The 21,677-nt window shown below is 40.3% G+C and overlaps 1 protein-coding gene across 2 annotated transcripts in view; it reads right to left on the reverse strand.

Moving 5' to 3' along the window:
• oxr1a (oxidation resistance 1a) overlaps positions 1 to 21,677 on the reverse strand; it is a 177,440-nt gene that overhangs the window by 62,305 nt on the left and 93,458 nt on the right. The gene's annotated exons all lie outside the window — the stretch shown is intronic.

A 21,677-nucleotide genomic window follows, 5' to 3' on the forward strand; every position in this document is an offset into this window, starting at 1 on the left:
GCATGAGAAGCAGTTTGAAAAGATGACGTTGGTTGGATTCACGTGTCTTGGAGTAAGCATGTGTCAGCCTTCACCCTCCCCGGCTGGTAGCTGTCGTGTGATAGGAGAGAGTTGGCTGGTGGGTGGGAATTGGCCGAGACCAAATTAATGATAAAATGAAGGGGAAATTTGCAATCAGCAGCAAATTGCAACACTTGTGCTGTTATAGAAAATTAATCAACTTTGTAGTGGGAATCGGAACAGGGACACTTCAGGCCGCTTTGCACCTTACACCGTTGCTGATTAATTTCCTATAACAGCAAGCTGAACTCAGGAAATGATTCTCTTTTTTGGATGAATAAAGGTAAAAACAGAGAAGGGCAAACGTCCCCTTCTTAAGCCCACTCACTCAGACTCTAGGATACATAGGCACACGTTAAAAAAGTCACTGATTAGCGGGCCTCGGCAGACCCGGCTGTAATTAAGCCAGAGTTTAATTTGAACGGCCGTGTGAAAGAACCTCTTTGCTCATTTCACAGACGCAAAATGAAATGAGTCTTATTAAGCAGAGAGATTAAAGCAGGGGATTCTCCTCCTACTCAGACAACCATTTAGTGGTTTCTCCAATACATCAAATCAATCCGTTCTTCTTCTCTCATTCGCTTTTGAGAATAATAGCAATAGTTTGAAATGAAGTTCTGCTGAGTAAAATGGATGGACATTGTCATCATGGTTGCATTAATTATTGTATATGAGCTGTGTAAGAGCTAGTCAAGTGCATTGAAGATTGCATTGTATAAACAGGCGGTTTGATATGGAACTATGATTAAAAGTGCAATTCCAGCCCTGCCATGCAGCCATAAGAATTTAATCACTGGAACATACAGTATAGTACTGTCATTAAGTAAAGTGGTAGCAATCAACTACAGTCATCAACTACTGAGCTACCATGTCTTTAATGGAAGGTTTAAATGGAAATGTAATTGAATTCTATGCCCTAAAGGGTATGCGAGTTTTGTTGGATAAGACTTAAGGTTAAGCTTCCAGTCTCATTTATGCAAGCAGAAAATGTTCTGACCAGAAATGATTATTGCAAAATTACAAATACACATCTTTCAAGTAACATCACAATAAACACCATACAACCACCGTTACAAGCCGAGACACCCCAAATAGCCAACATCTGCATGTCAGCCTGAGCTTTTTGCAGTTTGCAGGGCCAATTAGTCAGACAGAAATGGGGCCAAAACTCACTTGGCCCTGTGCAGATGCAACTAATAGCAGAGGCAGTCATGCACTTCTGCTCTAATGAATAAGCACTAAATACAAGAGGATTCACACACACAGCCTGCTTATCGGGCTCAAGGCTAATGCAACACCAGGGAATGAAAAAAAAGCCAAGTCTATTTATTCAATTTTTTTATTCAATTACAGCAGTGGAATGCTGTGTAATTTATTCAGGTGACGAATATTGTAAATCTTACAGTAGGGGCTTTTACGAAGCACCTGAATCCATGGATGGATGTTTTTCAGACCTCGGGCTTAAGAACTACTCAGAAATCGCAGAAAAGTTATGCACCCGAGTTGCACACTTTGAATAAAACAGAGGCATATCTCAGTTCACCAAAACAAACTAGAGAATTAAAGGAGTGATAGAATATCTGCAAAAACAATACCATTTCATGACCTTGATTAAGCTGGGAGAAGAACTGCCAGTGCGCAGTACTAAAAAATAAAATGCAAAATAACAGTGTGCTGGATCAAGTGCTATTTTACAAGGATTGAAGCCAAATTGTTAAATGAAACCATACTTGCAGTGATTAATGTGATAATTACAGCTGGTCTATTTATGCAGCAATATATTGGTAATATACTAAACTCCTATTAGATGTTCTCTTTCTTTTTAATTTTTTTTTGTGCTTAAAACCAGATGTTTGTGCTTAAAGGTGGTGGTCTAAACACTATCAAAACACCTCGTCTCATACACTTCTACTCAAGAAGAATCTGGCAACCTCTGAGGTGTCAACTACAAGCAGATGATTTGCATAACCTGAATGGCGCACCCAAAAAATCTATTTAAGCATGTGCGTAACCTGAGACTGAACACGAGCAACTTTCTCTTTGTAAATATTTGGACTTAAATCGCCAAATCTGAATAGAGCCCTATACGAGCAGTCAGGGAACTGTAACTGAGAGTAGAGTTACTGATTTCTGAAAGCACTAGGATGAAAAAAGGAACAGTGTCGGTGTTACTGAGTGCTCATGCTGTCAGTGTTTCAGGTGTAATCTGAGCAGTCATATAATAGCCCAGATCAGGCTGCCTCATTGGGAAAGTACCGCTTTCACTCCCTGAGTGTTGACAGTGGCGTCTAATGCGTGATTATGTTGTCCAAAACACCATCGTGATGCATGAATATTCACGAAGAGAAAGCAAGGAAGGCTTCTGAAATGATCGCTGGATGAGGAGTGTGAAAGCATATACCACAAAATAACATGTTTACTTGTCTTGTTCAAGTCAACATGGACAGAGCTGTTTTAATTAAATACCTTACAGGTTGGAAGCCATCTTATTTGGAAACTTGGTGGACAAAATGGTGGACACAAGGTTTTTCAGCTGACTGAAAAAAATACTTTTGCAAATTTTCGTTGAAAAGTCCTGCTGTATAGGGTAGGTCTCCATCAAGTTCTCCATCCACAGGGAAAAAGGTGTTTTTACCAACATGCCATTTGTTTTTTCTGTCCAGCTGACCCTGGTGGATGTTAATCTAGCAGATCACGGGCTGCAATTACCCACAACCCCCTGCTAGAATGAGGTTGAGGAAGGGCCGTCATGGATGGTCGACTGCATGAGCTATCATTTATGTTGTAGGAGGAATGGAAGCTTTAGCAGTTTGAAAATTCTACCTTTATCTGTAAAATCAGTCTTATCACATTTCACTACACAACCTCTTATCTTATCCACCTTATCATCATCCAAACTAAAGCATATGGTTTGGACAGGATGTAGGATTTCATCAATGCACTGGCTATTCAGATGGTTGACAAATGCAGATAATGATAGAGAGAAACAAAAAGAAAGGTTTATAATGAATAGATGAACAGAGAGACAGAGCAGGGGGAGAAAGCATCTTCCCTGCACAATGGAAGATAATCATGTCAGAGACACAGCTATTTTTAGCAGATAAGCCCCCTTCGTCATGCCAAATTGCATTCTGCATCAGAATCCCTTCTTCCATCTCTCTTTTTGCAGGGCTCGGTTTGTTTATGCCATAGCCATGCCTGCTTTCAGAGCACATGCTGGGAGATTGGCCTCTGCTGCTACACTGGGGTTTAGAGCTGAGAACTGACCGATCATTCTGTGCATCATATCCTTCCAAATTCTACAAGTTTGCTCAAGGTTACAGAGCTCCAGCTACATGTCTAGTTAGCATGAGCGCTAATGCATGCTTAAAATTATTACAAGCAAATAAAGGTAACCTAGCAAGCAACTTATTTAGCTTGTGATTTCAAAGTTCGGAAACACCATCAGGTTACACAAGACTCGCTTCAAAGAAGACGTCTTCTTCTTTTGCCCTGCAAAATGTTTCTGACCTTTCTGAGAAGGCTATTAGCAAACTGATGAATTTTGTGGGTCTGCTTTATGTGAATTAAGCATGAATTAAAATTAGAGATGATATGACAGACTCAAATCATCTTTGTTTCACATTACTGTAGGTCAGTCATTACTTAACACTCATTTGCTCTCAGGTCACGATGATTATTTCTAAATTATATCTGTGAATTAAAGAAAATGAGCCAAGTGTGTAAACATCAAAAAAAAAAAAGCAAGCTGTTCTACTTTAAGTAATAATGTAAAACAGGACAGAATATAAGCAGTGCTATTCTGTGCTATATCATCGTTCTGAATTCCTTCATCGACACCAGCAGCAGAAAATTCACCAGACACCGATCCTCTTAAACAGGAAACTCTGCCTCGTTGCTTCCTGGGAGGTCGTCTCCCAGCCGGCTTCATTCATCGCTGTCTATTCAGTAACGGCTGCTCCAGGCTCGGTGCAACTCAGAGGCCATTAGAGCTGTCAGTCTGCCGTGGCCTGCGGGGCTGCATTGACCACCTTAACCTCCAAATACTGCACAGGACGGTGAGTCCATCACCGCACTGGCCACTTCTGTGCTTTCTGATGGAGAGGTAGAATAAAAACCGCATCTGCTCGTCTTTGAGATTTTTATCAAGGTCAGTCCCCTTAACTTACTACCACTAGACATTTCAAATGAGCTAGCAATACAGTATGTGAACGCAACACCTCGGCTTTGCACAAGGACTCAAAGAGGGCGGGTGTGGGAGGAGGAGGAGCTTACAGGTGATAGAAGAAATAAAAACATCCCATGCTTTGTCATCTTTCATCTCCCGAAGTGTGTGTCGAGGATTAATTGCTTTCTCTTTTCTGCCAGACACGGTCATACATTTGGTCATTATGTTAAGCTGCGGCGCGTGAATCCTAATGGCTGAACGGCTGTCTCCTTTCATTCTGCTCCTGATTGAGATAAAGGAAAATTGACAACAGCTTCAGGATTCATGGCGGCAGGTGGATGAGGTGCGCGAGTGACATTTGCCACCATTTAATCAAGAAAATGGGGGCTGGATTAAGAGCGCCGCTGGGGCGTAACGCAAAGCGCATACCTTCAACTCAGTTTGGCTGAATGAGTTCAGACACAAGACCAAACACAAGAGTGTTTAAAAAAAACACAGATTTACAGATGACACACTGCTGTATTTATTCAAAAGTCTTCTATTTATAGTGCAAACAATCAGTTGACTAAAACTGGATTCAGTTTCACTCAGGTCAGGCGCGTACTTCCTTCTGGCATGCTGCTTCTCAGTCGAAAATAACTTGTGGACTTTAGATATTAAGCAGCTGCAGGACAAAATAATGATCACAATGAAATGTAGTTGTAATAAATACACAAAGGCACATGATTTAGGGACACATACACTATATTACCAAAAGTATTCGGTCACCCATCCAAATGATCAGAATCAGGTGTCCTAATCACTTGGCCTGGCCACAGGTGTATAAAATCAAGCACTTAGGCATGCAGACTGTTTTTACAAACATTTGTGAAAGAATGGGCCGCTCTCAGGAGCTCAGTGAATTCCAGCGTGGAACTGTCATAGGATGCCACCTGTGCAACAAATCCAGTCGTGAAATTTCCTCGCTCCTAAATATTCCACAGTCAACTGTCAGCTTTATCATAACAAAATGGAAGAGTTTGGGAACAACAGCAACTCAGCCACGAAGTGGTAGGCCACGTAAACTGACGGAGAGGGGTCAGCGGATGCTGAAGCGCATAGTGCAAAGAGGTCATCGACTTTCTTCACAGTCAATTGCTACAGAGCTCCAAACTTCATGTGACCTTCAGATTAGCCCAAGTACAGTACGCAGAGAGCTTCATGGAATGGGTTTCCATGGCCGAGCAGCTGCATCCAAGCCACACATCACCAAGTGCAATGCAAAGCGTCGGATGCAGTGGTGTAAAGCACGCCGCCACTGGACTCTAGAGCAGTGGAGATGCGTTCTCTGGAGTGATGAATCACGCTTTTCCATCTGGCAATCTGATGGACGAGTCTGGGTTTGGAGGTTGCCAGGAGAACGGTACATTTCGGACTGCATTGTGCCGAGTGTGAAATTTGGTGGAGGAGGAATTATGGTGTGGGGTTGTTTTTCAGGAGTTGGGCTTGGCCCCTTAGTTCCAGTGAAAGGAACTTTGAATGCTTCAGGATACCAAAACATTTTGGACAATTCCATGCTCCCAACCTTGTGGGAACAGTTTGGAGCGGGCCCCTTCCTCTTCCAACATGACTGTGCACCAGTGCACAAAGCAAGGTCCATAAAGACATGGATGACAGAGTCTGGTGTGGATGAACTTGACTGGCCTGCACAGAGTCCTGACCTGAACCCGATAGAACACCTTTGGGATGAACTAGAGCGGAGACTGAGAGCCAGGCCTTCTCGACCAGCATCAGTGTGTGACCTCACCAATGCGCTTTTGGAAGAATGGTCAAAAATTCCTATAAACACACTCCTCAACCTTGTGGACAGCCTTCCCAGAAGAGTTGAAGCTGTAATAGCTGCAAAAGGTGGACCGACATCATATTGAACCCTATGGGTTAGGAATGGGATGGCACTTAAATTCATTTGTGAGTCAAGGCAGGTGACCGAATACTTTTGGTAATATAGTGTATCATATGCTTTCTAGCTATATGTTATTTTGCCTAATTCAATTTGTAAAATCAAAGTATAAACAGCAAGTCAGTGTGTAATAATATAAGGAAATAGAGGCCTAAATAGGTACACAAGGTGAATTGTCTGACTGGGGAAACTCTGCACCTGCAATGACCTGATGCAATGATAATTTGCCTCTGTCTGCAAATGTGATCCATCCATGGTGCAGTCTGGAGTGATCTTCTGCCTTTATTGTCATCGACTTTTCATTCTGCTTACACCACTGTCCATCAGGAGACACACAGAGTTTGGAGTGAAAAGCCTGAGAAATATAACTGTTCATGGATCTGAACAATTAGGGACTGAAGGGAGTTCCTCCAGCACTGGGTTAGGGCCAGAATAAGAAAATCATATGCTTTTTTTACAGGAAGATTGGCTTGTAGTATCTGGAGGTCTTATTGGTGGTCTCTCTCAGTGTAGGAGAGAACATGGCTTGGCAAAGCTGATGGATGCAGTGTCCATTGATTCTCATTTCTCCAGTCTTGGATGGTATACAGTTTATAACATCCCGCCAGTTCTTGATAGCTTCATGATGCCTCATTGGGATGCTTCCATGTTACTAGGTGTCTTAATGATCTTAGCTCCTGAGGATATCTCCTTATACCTCCTATGCTGCTGTAACCATGTGCATGAAAACGTGATGAACAACATGGTTCCACGAAGAGGAATAATACAGACTGACCAATCTATTTTCAAAGACGTCAACATCATTCAGGCAGTTCTAAGAAAAGATCTTTTAAAAACAGGCCATGCTAATACCATACAATTCTGTCCATTATACTTCCTTAATTACTCCTTTATGTTCTACTTGTCTCATTTGAACTGAATGTTATTATGATACGTGCTATCAGAATGATCATAAATGCAAGGTGCATAAGAACATCTCTGAGATGTAAATTCAATTGGGTTTCAAGTAGAATGGTTAGGCTTACTTCTCTACCTGCTGGTTACATTATGTAATATATATATATATTTATATCTATTTTTTTTTTACAATAGAGGGAAATGTTTGGAAGGTACCAAAGTAGATTGCACTAGCTAACTCATCTACATTAGAGATGCATTTGTTTTTTCCTATTATCTTCAAGAGAGAAAAAGAAAAGCTACTGAGGGTACAATGGTTTATCACTGCACTAACTTGTTTATAGGAAAACAATGAACTTTGGGGCTGTAACATTAGCTCCGCTTCATGACAGGCGGGATCACACCACCATGTCATTGTTTACTTTTCTGTTACAACAAGCCATGTCGTGTTTTATTGCTTAGATATTTTGGTAAGGGAAACTCACTGAAATCTATTCGATGTTTCTGTTTGACTCCAAGGTTCTCTGTCCTGAATGTTCCATCTAACTAATGAAAATACCCAGACTAAATGAACAGTTCGTTTAGTCCACCCAATGTGTGATAATAATTTCACACAAACTTCACTGTGAATATGTGTGCTGGCTCGATCCCATTCGCTGTGAATATGCATGAACGGATGGCCAGAACGTCTTGAAAAGCAGCTCTTAAGAAAATGAAAAGCCAAAAGAAAATGAAGCCCTGGCAGTTCTGAACAATTTTTTTTGTTCAGTCTTGGTACATGCGCAGTCTCTTTTATTTCCATAATGTCACGGTCCAAATGAAGAGAAACACCACCAGTTATAGAGAATAGCAGTGCGAGGTTTCCCCAGTGTGGGAATGAATCGATATGTTGGCAGAAAGGCGCCTCTGAAACTGCTTACTCTTACACTTAAAATCCCCACAATCAATTGCTGCCTCACATGTGGTGCAGCTGAGAGGAGCAACACCAGGATTACTGTGGCACTGGCATTTATTATAGAATGTATAGATTGGAGGAGGCTCCAAACTGTGTGTGTGTGTGTGTGAGAGAGAGACCATCTGCGTTAATTATACATCCAGGACGATAAATCCAGTACTACGTGAGGGGATGGCGGTAAATCTAAGCTTGGATGCAGAGCCACAGTCAGGAAAGTAAACTGTTTGCATTCTCCCCCATGGACTAAACCATGAATCTCTGCTGCACAGGGAAGTGTTAAAATGCTGATTGAAGGTGCAGCAATGACCCTATCGAACTGCCCTTGATACTACCCTTCAGCAAATAAACATTTAACTGGTTATGCTTTTTTTTTCTTTGGTAGCCAGTTACATCCTGCTCCGCTTGTGCTCCAAATGGCCACTCCAAGTTACGAAGGACAAGTTGACGCAGGGCTATTTGTGGTGTCTGCCATTCTACTACATAGGCTAAGAAACATTTTTGAAGACAACTGAAGACAGTCAGTATCTTTGGCTAGGATATGTGGTGCTCTGTATTCGAATAACATGCAAAATATATTTGAGTCTGCCCAGCGTCTTTATTTTCTCTTGACATGTTGAATTGTGATTGTTACTTATAGACTTACAGTGAATATTAGGGGTGTAACCATGACTCAAAAATGTGAAGATATGCATCATGAGAATCATCAAAATCAGCATTCTATTAATTATGTGTCTAATACAATTGCACTGTACAATGGAAGTTGGGAAGTCAAACACGGAAGTCGGGCATTTTAGCCGGCTTTGCAGCTCTATTTCCGGTTAAACTGAGGCCTCAGATGCTGCTGCAGAGCTCATTATGTTTCAATCGATCATTTTCCCCAGGTCAGAGACTTTGTCAACCGAAATTTTAGGAATATATCGTTACACCCGTGGTGGATTTAATAAGTCTACACACCCTTGTTAAAATTGCAGGTTTTTGTGATGTAAAAAATTAAACCAAGATAAATCATGTCAGATCTTCATTTAGGAAATTCTTTTTATACCCCTCTCCTGATCGATACCTTTCAACAGTGAGATCCTGTACATGCTTTGTAAGCTCTTTGGCTTCAGCAGGCAGATGAAACTAAAAAGATGTCAAGAAAATCCTTCAGAAACAGATGATCTTTATTTGTAGTTAATCGGGATCAGTTCCATGATGACAGGTTTATGATAATTACTTTTGAACATGAGTTTGAATGTGATTGGTTACTTCTGAGCACAGTCACATGCCCCAATATAAAAGGGTGTGCTTACTTATGTAGCGAGGTTATTATAAGTTTTTTCTTTTTTATCTTCCTTAAAACGTTTCTATTTGTTCTTCACTTGAATTTTGTTGGTTGCTGTATCACATTAAAGGCAGGATAAGGTCTGATAGGATTTATCTTGGTTTCATTTTTTACATAACAAAAACCTGCAATTATAACTGGGGTGTGTATACTTTTTATATCCACTGAATATGACAGCTTTGTGTTGGATTTTTTCCCCCCAAAATGCCTGCATTTTCCTGATTCTGAAAAGACTGTGTCATCCGTGCATGCTAATTAAGTGTCAAGTAAAAACACTCGTGCCATGGCCACGTACAGTGCAGCCGGCAGCGAGATTCAGAATGAATAGCGCATGCTATAGTTACAGCTTTCATGTGCATCACACCATGGTGAAGTGCATTATGTATACAGTACATACCATATGAAACCCTTTTTTTTTTTTTTTTGCAAAAACCAACAAGGTATTTTTTTAAAATCTTCCTGGTTGTTGAAACTATTTGTCAGACAAATATGAATTGAAACAAATGAATAGCTTGTACATGAAATCTGCTTGTCCTGGATGCCCAGGCTACTGATTTGTCCACCCCTACAACACTAAGATGGTTTAGTCTGATCACAACATGAACAAGAAAGATTTCTAACCATAACACCAGGATTGTACTTGCAAAGTTTCAACTGTAATCCCAGTTGCCTATTTATAAACACAATTATGGATTAATGGACTTGCGATCTCTCTGTTTCATTTACTTATGATTACGTCTGACAGAAAAATAACTCTATAGTCCTTGGTTGATTCTCTCAGCGCCTTGTGAAAAAGAAATACAGAACCACTTTCTTACATTGTTGATTTAATGTGTTCTATTTATATGAACTGCATGCGGAAATTGAAATAGAGTTGAAACCTGATCACCAGCAACATCAAAATGTTGCAATGGCTTGCACAGATAGGGGTAAACAGTCCCAGAGGGGATATACTCAAATGAATGGATCAGACCATATGAAAGAATCCACATTTTAAATACCATGCACACACACACATCAGGCTAACCACAGAGCAAATTTATGGTTTATCCTCTTACACAGCATTATCCTATATGACATTTCTGTGTTCATGTGTTTGTCTATCTCTGCACGTACAGTACGCGTGAGTGTGAATGGATCGCAGTGTCACCGCTGTTCTAGCCTGAGTCTCACCGATGAGACAGGGAGCCGTAAATACAGTGGCGAAGCTGGACAGGTGCGTGTGAAAGATTTTCTGTGGAGAGAGGGCAGATTGATGCACAGAGACAGCATTGTGCTCAGGTTGCCTGCTTAGCTTAACCCCTAGTGGCATCTCCTCAGGCCCAGAGCAGGACATGCACCTGGAGAAGCAGGGACAGAATGAATAGATTGGAAAACAGGCGTATCCTGGTGGACTGTCGCAAAGCCGGTGGAAAACTGCTGTAGACTAGCAACCTTCAAGTGCTTTGCGTAGCAGCTCTGTATTTTAACATCACAGTATGCTAGTATTCAATTTTTAGGTTAGGTTAGGTTCAACTTTATTGTCATTGTCAAAGTATGAGTACAGAGGCAATGAAATGCACCTATTACTTCATAACAGGTGTTCTGAACTCGCAGATATTAACCGACACCCACGGAAGTCCTGTCCCCTTGCCCTCATCCTGCATTAGTAATGTTTTGGCTGGTCCTCTTATTTCAACATGTTTTTCCTGCTTGAAAGATGCTCTGAAGCAGAGCCCTGGCTTTCTCTCAATGTAAACAGAGAATGACAGTTTTCACGATGAACTCAAAGCAATGTACATTAGCTAACATCAGACAAACCCAGGGCCATTTCTTGCTATAAGCGTTATAAGTGGTTGCTTAGGGCCACCAGGGGGTCCTGTGATTTTTTAAAAACAGATATGTAAAAAAAAAAAAAGCACACTTTACTATGTGAAAAGGTTTATGTATCAGGAAGTCTCAGGCACAGACCCAAAACACTGTAAGAAATTAATGCTAATTAATTTCTTACAGTAAAATTGCTAGCTCATTACTGCTAGCTATGACAACAGTAGCCTGTTGATTCATCCAAGGTAATACTGTATATTTTAACTGAACTATTTGTCAAATCTATACTAATTTTAAAGGTGATGATCATTAGAATATGATGTTTGCTCTCCTGCCCTAGTCAGCACAGAGTCACACAGCAGATCAATAGTGAAAAATATTAACTGTGTGGAAATATTTCACAGCGATTTGTGAAAGGACTAATGCTACAATGACTTACCTTGGATGTGGGAAGTTTGAACTCAGAATTACGTCATTTTTTAAAAACCTTTTCTGCTGAATAATCAATACTGAGTCCTGTCAGATACTTCCTAATATTGCTGGATACCGGTGGTTACGTAGATATTGGTGTGTTGGGTACCTAAATGAGGAAAAACTTCATGACTGTAAACAGCCACACCTCATCTACTCTATATGTTCCATTATATATGCCAATGCCACAGTAATCCCAGCGGTGCTCCTCTCGGCTACACCATGTGTGAGGCAGCGATTGATTGCGGGGGATCTTAAGTGTAAGAGTAAACAGTTTCAGTGGCGCCTTTCTGCCAGCATATCGATTCTCACACTAGGGAAACCTCGCACTGCTATTCTCTATAACTGGTGATGTTTCTCTTCATTTGAACTGTGACATGGCACAGTTACACTAAAATGTGCAGTTCACATCAATTAATACAACTCCAATGAGAATTCAGGGTTGTGTAGTAAATCATTCTGCACAATAAACAGGATGTCTAAATAGTATAGACACCATTGGTGTACTGAGGTCCTACTTAGTGGCAAACAACAGTAGTATGTGCCATTATCAAGGTCCTGCTTTGTACCCTTTAGTGTGACTGTCTCAGTTCCTGAGTACCAGATGAATGAGCAAATCGACTCCTTTTCTATAAGAAGAGCTTGTCTTTTAGCTAGTGCACTAATGCTAGTCACTTGTTTGTTTTGTATTTTATTGGGATCCCACAGTGCTGTATTTGTGAATCACCAACCCAATCATTCAGTCCCCTACTCTGTGTTTGTTCTCCAAGATCAGAACTTTAGCATTAAATATTCACCAGCAGCAAGCCAGCTGGCTAACACAAGCACTAAAACTCGAGGCACTGTTGAAGAGGACAACCTTTTGAGTGTGCTGCTCATTCAGATCTGCGGGGTGAGTTTACAAGCTGTCTGCGTGTCTTTGAGCTATCTGGCTCAAAGACAGTTGAAGGGGAAAGACTTCTGTGTTACAATGCTTGTGGCTTTGTGTTAAGACATATCAGAAGTTTGGGAGTGGGTCTTTGGCTGTACTACTTTCAGGTATAATGATGTTGGATCTCTGTTAGTGTATGATGTGTGCATTCGAAATTTCCAACTACACAATATGGACACATGGCCATCACACCTATATGCGGTTCTTCCCCAAACTGTTGCCACAAAGTTGGAAGCACAGAATTATCTAGAATATCTTTGTTTGCTATGGCATTATGATTTCCCTTCCCTGGAACTAAGTGGCCCAATCCTGTTCTAGCATGACAATGCCTCTGTGCACAAAGCGAGCTCCATGAAGACATGGTTTACCAATGTTGATGTGGAAGAACTCAAGTGGCCTGCACAGAGACCTGACCTCAACCCCACTGAACACCTTTAAGATGTACTGGAATGCCAACTGCATACCAGGCCTTCTCGCCCAACATCAGTGCCCAACCTCACTACTGCTCTTGTGGCTCAATAAGCACAAATCCCCACAGCCACACTCCAAAATTCAAAGGAAAGACTTCCCAGAAGAGTTGAGACTGTTATAGCTCCAAAGGGGGGACCAACTCCATGTTAATGCTGATGAAAGAGATGTTCAGCAAGCACATCTGGATGTGATGGTCAGGTGTCCTCATACCTTTGGCCATATAGTGTAATTTGGGCTACTCAGAGTAATTTCAATCTATTTCTTTCCAGCACTTTAAAGTGAGAATGCACCTAAAGCTTAGGATCTTTACTTTAGTACTATGATTCTAAATGGGTCATGTCTCAAACATTACAAATTTATTATTTAATAGATGCAGTTGTAAAGATTTCTGGTAACCCTATCCAGTATCCTATCCAAAAATATCCAGCCATAGTATTTGACAGCACTCAACAGTGTTTATCCACTAGTTCTCCATCAGGTTCACAGCACTCCCCATTTTCCAACAGTTTCTTGGTGTTTCTTTAGTTCTGTGTCTGTATGGCACTGCCAGAGGAGATGCCACCTGGGTTTAAAATAAGTAGCCAACCTGAGCGCAGTGCTGTCTCTGTGAATCAGTCTGCCCTCTCTCCACAGAAATCCTTTCACACACACCTAACCAGCTTCACCATGGTATTTACAGTTCCCTGTCTCATCAGTAACTGCCACTCCACTCAAATCCTGTGAATAAGTAACACGGGAGCAATATCTGGGGGAATGAGACTGCAGGGTCGAGCTGTGTGGGCCACCGTTGTAAAAATGCCCACCATGAAACTGTTTATTACTTTGCTGCCCCTTTGAAACTGGAGGTTGGGAACTCAGGACAAGGGCAATATTGAAATGGATCTTCTCATATATATTGCTTGGAGGGTGTAAACCAAATTACACAATTTACAGCTCAGGGCTTTATGTGCACAATAGGAATGCATCCCTCTGGCACTGCGTCTCCTTGTAATCTAACGCTGCTAAGCCTCCAGTCTGATCTCAAGCAATTGCCAGCAGGGTGATATTTAGGAACCACCATCCCACTTCACGCTCCTTTGGCAATAATTCTATGAATGACTCAATGCTGCACTCTTATAGAGTATCTCCTCCACCAGGCAATCACTTCAAACTGGGGCATGAACCTGCACACCTGACCACTCAATCCTGGGTCACATAATGGGATGTTGCCAAGAAGAAGCAACAGGGCAGATGTTCAGGGACAATTAAGGTTATAAGCAGATCCTGTGCAACATGGCTGGTTCTCTGGTTAATTATGCTGAAATTGGAACTTAGAATTACATCATTTTCGACCTCTGTGCGTTCGAGCTACAAATTGGGGAAAAAAACATGGATGTCTCCACGTTCATCTTTTACTAGGAAAAATCTTGCAAGCTAACTGTAACGAGTGATGTATATTTAACTCTTCAAAACAGTGAACTGTATAGTCAGTGTTATAGATTTAACAAGCTAATATGGCTGTATTTTGATTGATCTAAAGCAAATACTTGTATATACAGAGTAGCTAATTTAAAATTAAAGAAATGTTACTTTGTTTACTGTTCATGGTGTGAGCAGCCATGTTGATTTATCATCACTTGCTGAACTCAGGGTTGAGGAAACTACCCGAACTCCCTGAATTTCCCAGTAGGTCTTCCGAGTTGAGGGGCGTTTTCTTTGGTTTTCCCTAGTCCAAGTTATAAGTTTTAGTTGAAAGTAGCATTAGAGATAGTGTAGGAAGAAGGTGTTAACTCATAGGCTCTCAGTCTTGGGTTCACAACCCCACATGAGGTCACCTAAGAGGCATATAGGGTCACAGGACCTTTTTCCTAAACGTTATTTATAATGTAGTTCTATGCATGTAAACTTAAATATTATAAAATATTCCATTAACTAGCACTGACACATTATTATTATTAAAATTTCTTTGCCTTTATTAAATTTGGTGTGCCCCTTAAGGCCATTTTAAACCAGACCTCTGCAGCAGTATGTCACAACACACTGTCATGTTAATCACAGTGGTCTTTAGATTGGACATGGCAGAGAAGTTATTAAAATAAAAATAAGTGCACAGTATGGTTGTGTGTTCTAGCTAGAAACACTACAAAATGCAATACTTATGCTGTATTTTGCAGTGTACATCCATAATCTACAGTAAACAGCACATGGGTGCTATTTCAGTCTGTAACCTACTGCAGCAGCACATGCTCTAACGTTGATTAAAATCCAAACTTCATGAAATTTCTGTCACAGAGTGTAGAAATGAAATACTCATTGCTTTAATCCACTTGATGTGATCGTACAGAGGTAATGCACTGATTACTACATCTCCTGATCTTTGACTACATCTTCTGAAACTGATATGCTGCAGTGAGATGCACAAGCCCACCCCTCTCATTAGATGTGCAAAGGTTTTGCACATCTGTGCAAACAGTGAGAAAAGGACAACGGATACATGAATACATGCCTGAAAAAAAAAAACATGTTTTTTGCTTGGTTTCTGTAAAATAGACATTAGTTCATATGACATGTTTGCTCTTCTGAATGCTACTCAGCACTAATCAATCGAAATGCCGAGCTTACTGTATGAACAGAGTATTAAAAACTAAAATCATTCTCAAGCAGGTTTGCCAAACACCTTTCAGAAGCTGTCTCCTTGTGATATGTCTGTGGGTGTATTTTCTTAATGAATAATTGCACATTGCATTAGCACCGCCCACGAAGATTCGTCTCTGTGTGCGACTCGTGGGTGGTTATTGCAATGGTTACTGCCAACATCTCTATGTCACTGAGACAAAGTTGTTATGAGAAGAGCTAAAAAAGATCATCTGTATCCCAAAATAGTCAAGAGGTTTGAAGATGAACTCTAAGCTGAGACAGCCGTGCAGCACCACAGACCAACTGCAGGTTTCCGTAAGCAGATCCATAACACCAATAACATTAATATGGGCTTTGAATCTCTATGAAACCTTGAAATGATGGACTACAGCCTGCATGCTGTGTAGTAGCCTGAACCATAAGTGTCCCCTGTGGTGCTAGAGAAAATGCCTGAGGAATTGTTTTGAGCAGCTAGACTATCTGTCTCAAACATTAGTGCTACTTTATGATTCTTCAGCCTATAAAAGAGCACTATGCATTGTGATGGTTGGGTTAGGCTTTATTCCTAAATGGTATTCTTATGGCACTTTCACACTTATTAGTCCCTTTGCCAAATCTGAATCAGAGTGAAATTAATACTTTTGGTTCATTTGTTTTTTTTTTATTTCAGTTTGGTTTTATGTTGCACATAATTAAAGAAACCAAAAAAAAAACCAACAACAACAACAACAAAATCAAGACTTTGGCTGATCAGCATGAAGGCTGAAAAGATGGAAACAGACATGGAAAGAGTGCACATAGAAATCACAAAAATCACCAAAGCACAGAGAGGACAGAGTCAGCACAAAATATATGATTACATAATTATATAAATAGCTACTTTAAAACATTTTCTGCATCATATGCAGCATTTATTTCCTCTTTTTTCATGGTGGTCCAAATATCCAGAACACATTTCTGTAGTTCTACAGCTCTGTCCTTTGGCTCAGTTTGTGCCTCACAGCTCAGGGTTGAGCTGAAAGGGAGTCTACAATAACCACTCTTCACAACAGTGGTGAGCAGAAAAGCATCTCAGAAAGCACAACATGGCAGGTGGAATGCGCTATAACAAAAGATCACATCACGTTCAATCCTATGACCCAAGAACAGAAATCTGAGGCTAACAATTGGAAAAACATCACCTGGTCTATTTCCGATCTTCAACTGTCCAGGGCCTGTGCCGGCTGTAGCCTCCTGTTCTTGGCTGACAGGAAATAAAACCCGATGTGGTCTTCTGTTGCAGAATATCCGCCTCGAATCGATATGTTGCGCATTCTGAGATGCTTTTCTGCTCATTATGGTGGTAAAGAGTGGTTATTTGAGTTACTGTAACATTCGTGTTAGCTCAAACCAGTCTGGCCATTCTCCTCTGACATCGCTCATCAACAAGGCGTTTCCGCCCACAGAACTGCCACATGCTGAATTTTTTTCTGTTTTTTTTTTTTTTTTTTTTACCATTCTGTGTAAACCCTAGAGACTGTTGTGTGTGAAAATCCCAGGAGATCAGCAGTTTCTGAAATACTCAAACCAGCCCGTCTGGCACCAACAATCATGCCACGTCCAAAGTCATTGAGATCACATTTTTCCCTCATTATGATGTTTGATATAAACATTAACTGAAGCTCGTGACCTGTATCTGCATAATTTTATGCATTGCACTGCTGCCGCATGATTGGCTGATTAGATAAATAAATGAATGAGCAGGTGTACAGATGTTCCTAATAAAGTACACAGTGAGTGTGTATTCCTGTGGAGTATGCATTTGTGACCTTAGTTAATGCAATGATGGACTGAAACATATCTAATAATATCAACAACTGCTATTGTCATTCATCAAATAGTCTCATAAATACTGTTTTTTCTCTGTTTCTATGGATCAGGATGCTTTCTGTCTTCATGTCAGCCTTAAACACTTACAATAGGGGCTTTTCCAAGTACAGCAGGCTGGTGTTCTCCAGATATCACACAGCACCTAGAGCTTTTCTCGCCTTCACACCTTCACTCTGTGACTGCACTGCCACACTTTATATACGATGCATTGTTACATAAGCTCCTGCTGAATGTGTCTGTAAAAGAAAGTGGAAAAATGGATACTGAATGCCGTGGCTCACTGTACCAAGTTCTTTGACCATTTTTTTAGCATCTTTATCTTTTTGTTTATTTTAAAAACGATTTTAATGCAATTTTACTAAAGATAAATGTGTAGCTTTGTATCGTTTATGAATACAATAGAAGGAACGGGACATGGATAACTAAGGACGTCCATTTAACACAGATTGGTCCTTTTAACTGTTAAGTTTTAACACTAGAACAGTGTTATACAGCGCAGGCTTAATCTACCTATACAAAGCAATCACTGTCTCTCATTTACTTATTCATTAACACTGTCTTTATTAAAAACAAATAGAAGCCTTTCATTCAACTGTATTAAAACTGCTGGCACCGTCTTTTCCGAGAGTGCGCAAGTACTGGTCTAATTTGACGGTGCGCATCAGGACCGCTTGTTAAAATGCAGCTGATGGATCAGTTATGCAGCTTTAATGGCGCCGCTGTCACAAATCCAGGAGGGGGGCACAGCGTGCTGCTGCCTGCATTAGCACTCTCCTCTGATTAGACCGAGAGAGCTACCAGGCCAAAACATGGCATGATTGGCAGTGCTGGCATGCAATCTTTCAAAAACAGGAGGCTTGGAAAGTGAGCAACAAAGTCACACTGCACTGCTTGGAATTGAATTTTAGTACAAATGCCAAAAAAAAAAATTTTCCAGTCATGAGTGCATCATTATTTTTGATTAGGCACTTAATATAACACCATTGTATCGAAACGTTACTGGAACAAGGGTGTTGTTAACGAGGGAGCAATGAAGCCATGCAAATAATATTTGCAACCATATGTTTCGTCTGTTACTGCGTTCCTCAGGTAGCTTTCTCTCACGTACATCATTTATGATGGGATTGGATGTCCAGCCACATCCCATACGGTCAGTAGGCAATGAACTTGTGAATTAAAAGCTGAAAAGTGGAAGATAAGCGGCTCAGCCTGCTTGAAATATCTTTCCAATCTCCCACACTATGGGCTGTATTACTGAAAATGTGCAGTTGGTATTCAGGTTTCAAAATTATCTTTATACTTGAGTGCTGCTCAACAGTTAAGTCACAATTATCCATTATTCAAAATATGGGATGACTCAGACAAGGAACTGCATCAAGTGCTGTGTTTTAAGCTTCATTAAGTCTGACAGTTTGTCCTAACTACAAAAGTTCACCTTAAAATTCATGTTTTTGGGCAATGTAAATACACACAAAAACACAGAATGGGATTTGTAAAGTATAAGAGGTTGGATGCAAGTGTGTAAACGCAGCATGTGTTTTATGAGGGAATCATAAGCAGAGTACAAATTGTGGGAACTTTTTAACCCTAAACTTTAACCTTAACCCTAACCCTAACCGGTATGTAACAGATGATGTAATATAATGAAACCAAGGTAAAGGATGAAACATAGATGGACACAGAGAGAACATATGAAACTTAAGACCAAATCGATCAAAGCCCACTACACCACCATATCACTTTTGCCTATTTTTTACACATTAATATTTATAAATAATATTTATTACTATCAACAAAGTTAAGCTATGAGGCGATATAGGCAATGACTATGTAATGGGCTCTGTAAGTGGTCATCTACTAAACCATGTGAGATGCATTATTTCTATTATTATCTAAGATAAAATCCTGAAAAAATCCACACTATCCAACCCAAATTAGCTCCAATCTCCAATCCAACCTACTCTTCATGAACATTTCATTCCTTTAAGTTTGATTTTTGTGCATTCTTTAGTCATTCTCCAATCTCCTGTCAGTGACAGGGCAAAGCATGATGAATCACTAATCATCAGTACTACATCAGGGAAGAATCCCCAGCAGTCCTCCTCCTGCATGCAGCGAGCTCATGGGGCTGCGACTGACTCAGAAAGGTGAGACAGGCCAGACACACAAGTCTACAAACGTACGTGAGCGGAATCAATGAGATATTACTCTGCTAATCTACATGACTCAGGGCCAAGTTTCAGCACTAATGCAAAATTTAACTTAGTTAATATTAATTATTCAATTATCCATCATTTAAAACGGAATAAACAGACATGTTTAACCTTTTAAAGTTGTGTAAGAAATCCTTGTATAAAATCTGGGGTTCTGAATATCCAGTTAACAAACTACTTTATTCAAATGCTAACTTCTGTTTGTTTGAGTTCGTTTTAGTTTCTTAATGCCGTTTCAACACAACCTCTATTTCCCAGAATCCTCTGCGACACGACTTATCACTTGATCCATCACATGACTTCTTACCTCGTTCTCACTCCACAGTCTTCTAATCACATGCACATTTGTTTCAAATTACCAGTTCACTACATATACACGTCAAAACCTCTGCACACTGCGAAGTATTGCTTGTAGCGCATGACTAGTGGGATTAACAAGCCTTTATCTTTGTGTGCACTCTGTTCTGTTTTTGACCTTGATTATGTTATCAAGTTTGCTTTGCCAAGTTTGCTTTGTTGAATGCCTGGACTTCTGCATGTTTTTGACTTCGACTTTGTCTCTGGCCTTTGGGTTTGTCCACTTTGCCAAGAAACCTGCATTTGCATCCAAAACCCTGTAATATTGTCGCTATAACTTTCTTTTACTCTATTTCCTTTACTCATATAAATGAGGAATGCTTTTTCCTATTTTGGAAACCTGTATTAACTGAAAAAAACTTACATTCATTCATTTGGCAGATGTATATATTCAGAGCAATTTAGAAATGTCCAAGTAGATGATAGTGGACTCAAACCTTTATGTAGGTTGTTTCTGAGAGGAAGAGTACGATAGCCTTGCTTTGAGAGGTTGAGTATCTATTAAATGTGATCCATGCTATTTAGGGTGTTTTTTTTTTAATACTTGGCCTTTTTAGGATCACCATAATCTCAGAGTGGGCCCAGTTGCGTAGTTTTAGACATCACGTCTTTGAGTAAAGCCTTTCAGTCAAACTTGCTTGATTAAATACAGAAATAATTCAACATTTTGTATTCTAAGCACTTACATTTGAATGCTTTCTTTGCTACACGTGTGTGACAGTGTGGGAAAACCCAATGGAACTCTCTGTGGCTCAATTCTAGCAAAAAGATGGAAAATCAGATTTTGTCCAAAATAGGGTTTGTCACATCATCTTTAAGAAGCCATTAATATACTATTTCACTAACGTGATGTGGAAATATTTTCGTTTACTTTGTAATCTTGCATTAATTATGCTATATGGTCAAAAGTATGTGGGCACCTGACCATCACAATCATGTGTAAGACTTCCCCAAACTGTTGCCACAAAGTTAGAAGCACCCAATTGTACTGAATGTCTTTGTATGCTGTAGAATTAAGATTTCCTTCACTGGATAAACCAAAACATTTTCCAGCTAGACAATGCTCCAGCTAGAGTGAGGTGCATGATGACATGGTTTGCCAAGGTTGGAGTGGAAGAACTCGAGAGGCCTGCACAGAGCCCTGATCTCAACCCCAATAAACTCATTCTCACCCAACATCAGTGCCCTATCTCTTGTGCTCTTGGCACAAATCCACACAGCCACGTTCCAAAAACTAGTGAAAAGCCTTCCCAGAAGAGTGGAGGCTGTTATAGCAGAAAAGGGGGAACAATTCAATATTAATGGCCATGGTTTTGGAATGGGATATTCAATAATCAGGTGTCCACATACTTTTGGCCATATCATATACCTTCCTGCAAAGAACAGGTTGTGTAAGGAGCCAGTTTATCATACACACTGGTAAAACCAGTCAGTCTGCCTATAGATGTTAAACAGCTTGCTAGCTAAGTGGATGTTACGCTTTGATTAAGTTGTTGGATAGCTACATGCTGTAGTGAAACAGACATTAGCTTAATCAGTTCAGTATGTAATCAGATACAGGCTGTTAAAACTAACTGATCCCCAAAAGCTTTCATTATCA

This window comes from Pangasianodon hypophthalmus, chromosome 22, assembly GCF_027358585.1.
Source record: "Pangasianodon hypophthalmus isolate fPanHyp1 chromosome 22, fPanHyp1.pri, whole genome shotgun sequence".
Classification (NCBI taxonomy): domain Eukaryota; kingdom Metazoa; phylum Chordata; class Actinopteri; order Siluriformes; family Pangasiidae; genus Pangasianodon; species Pangasianodon hypophthalmus.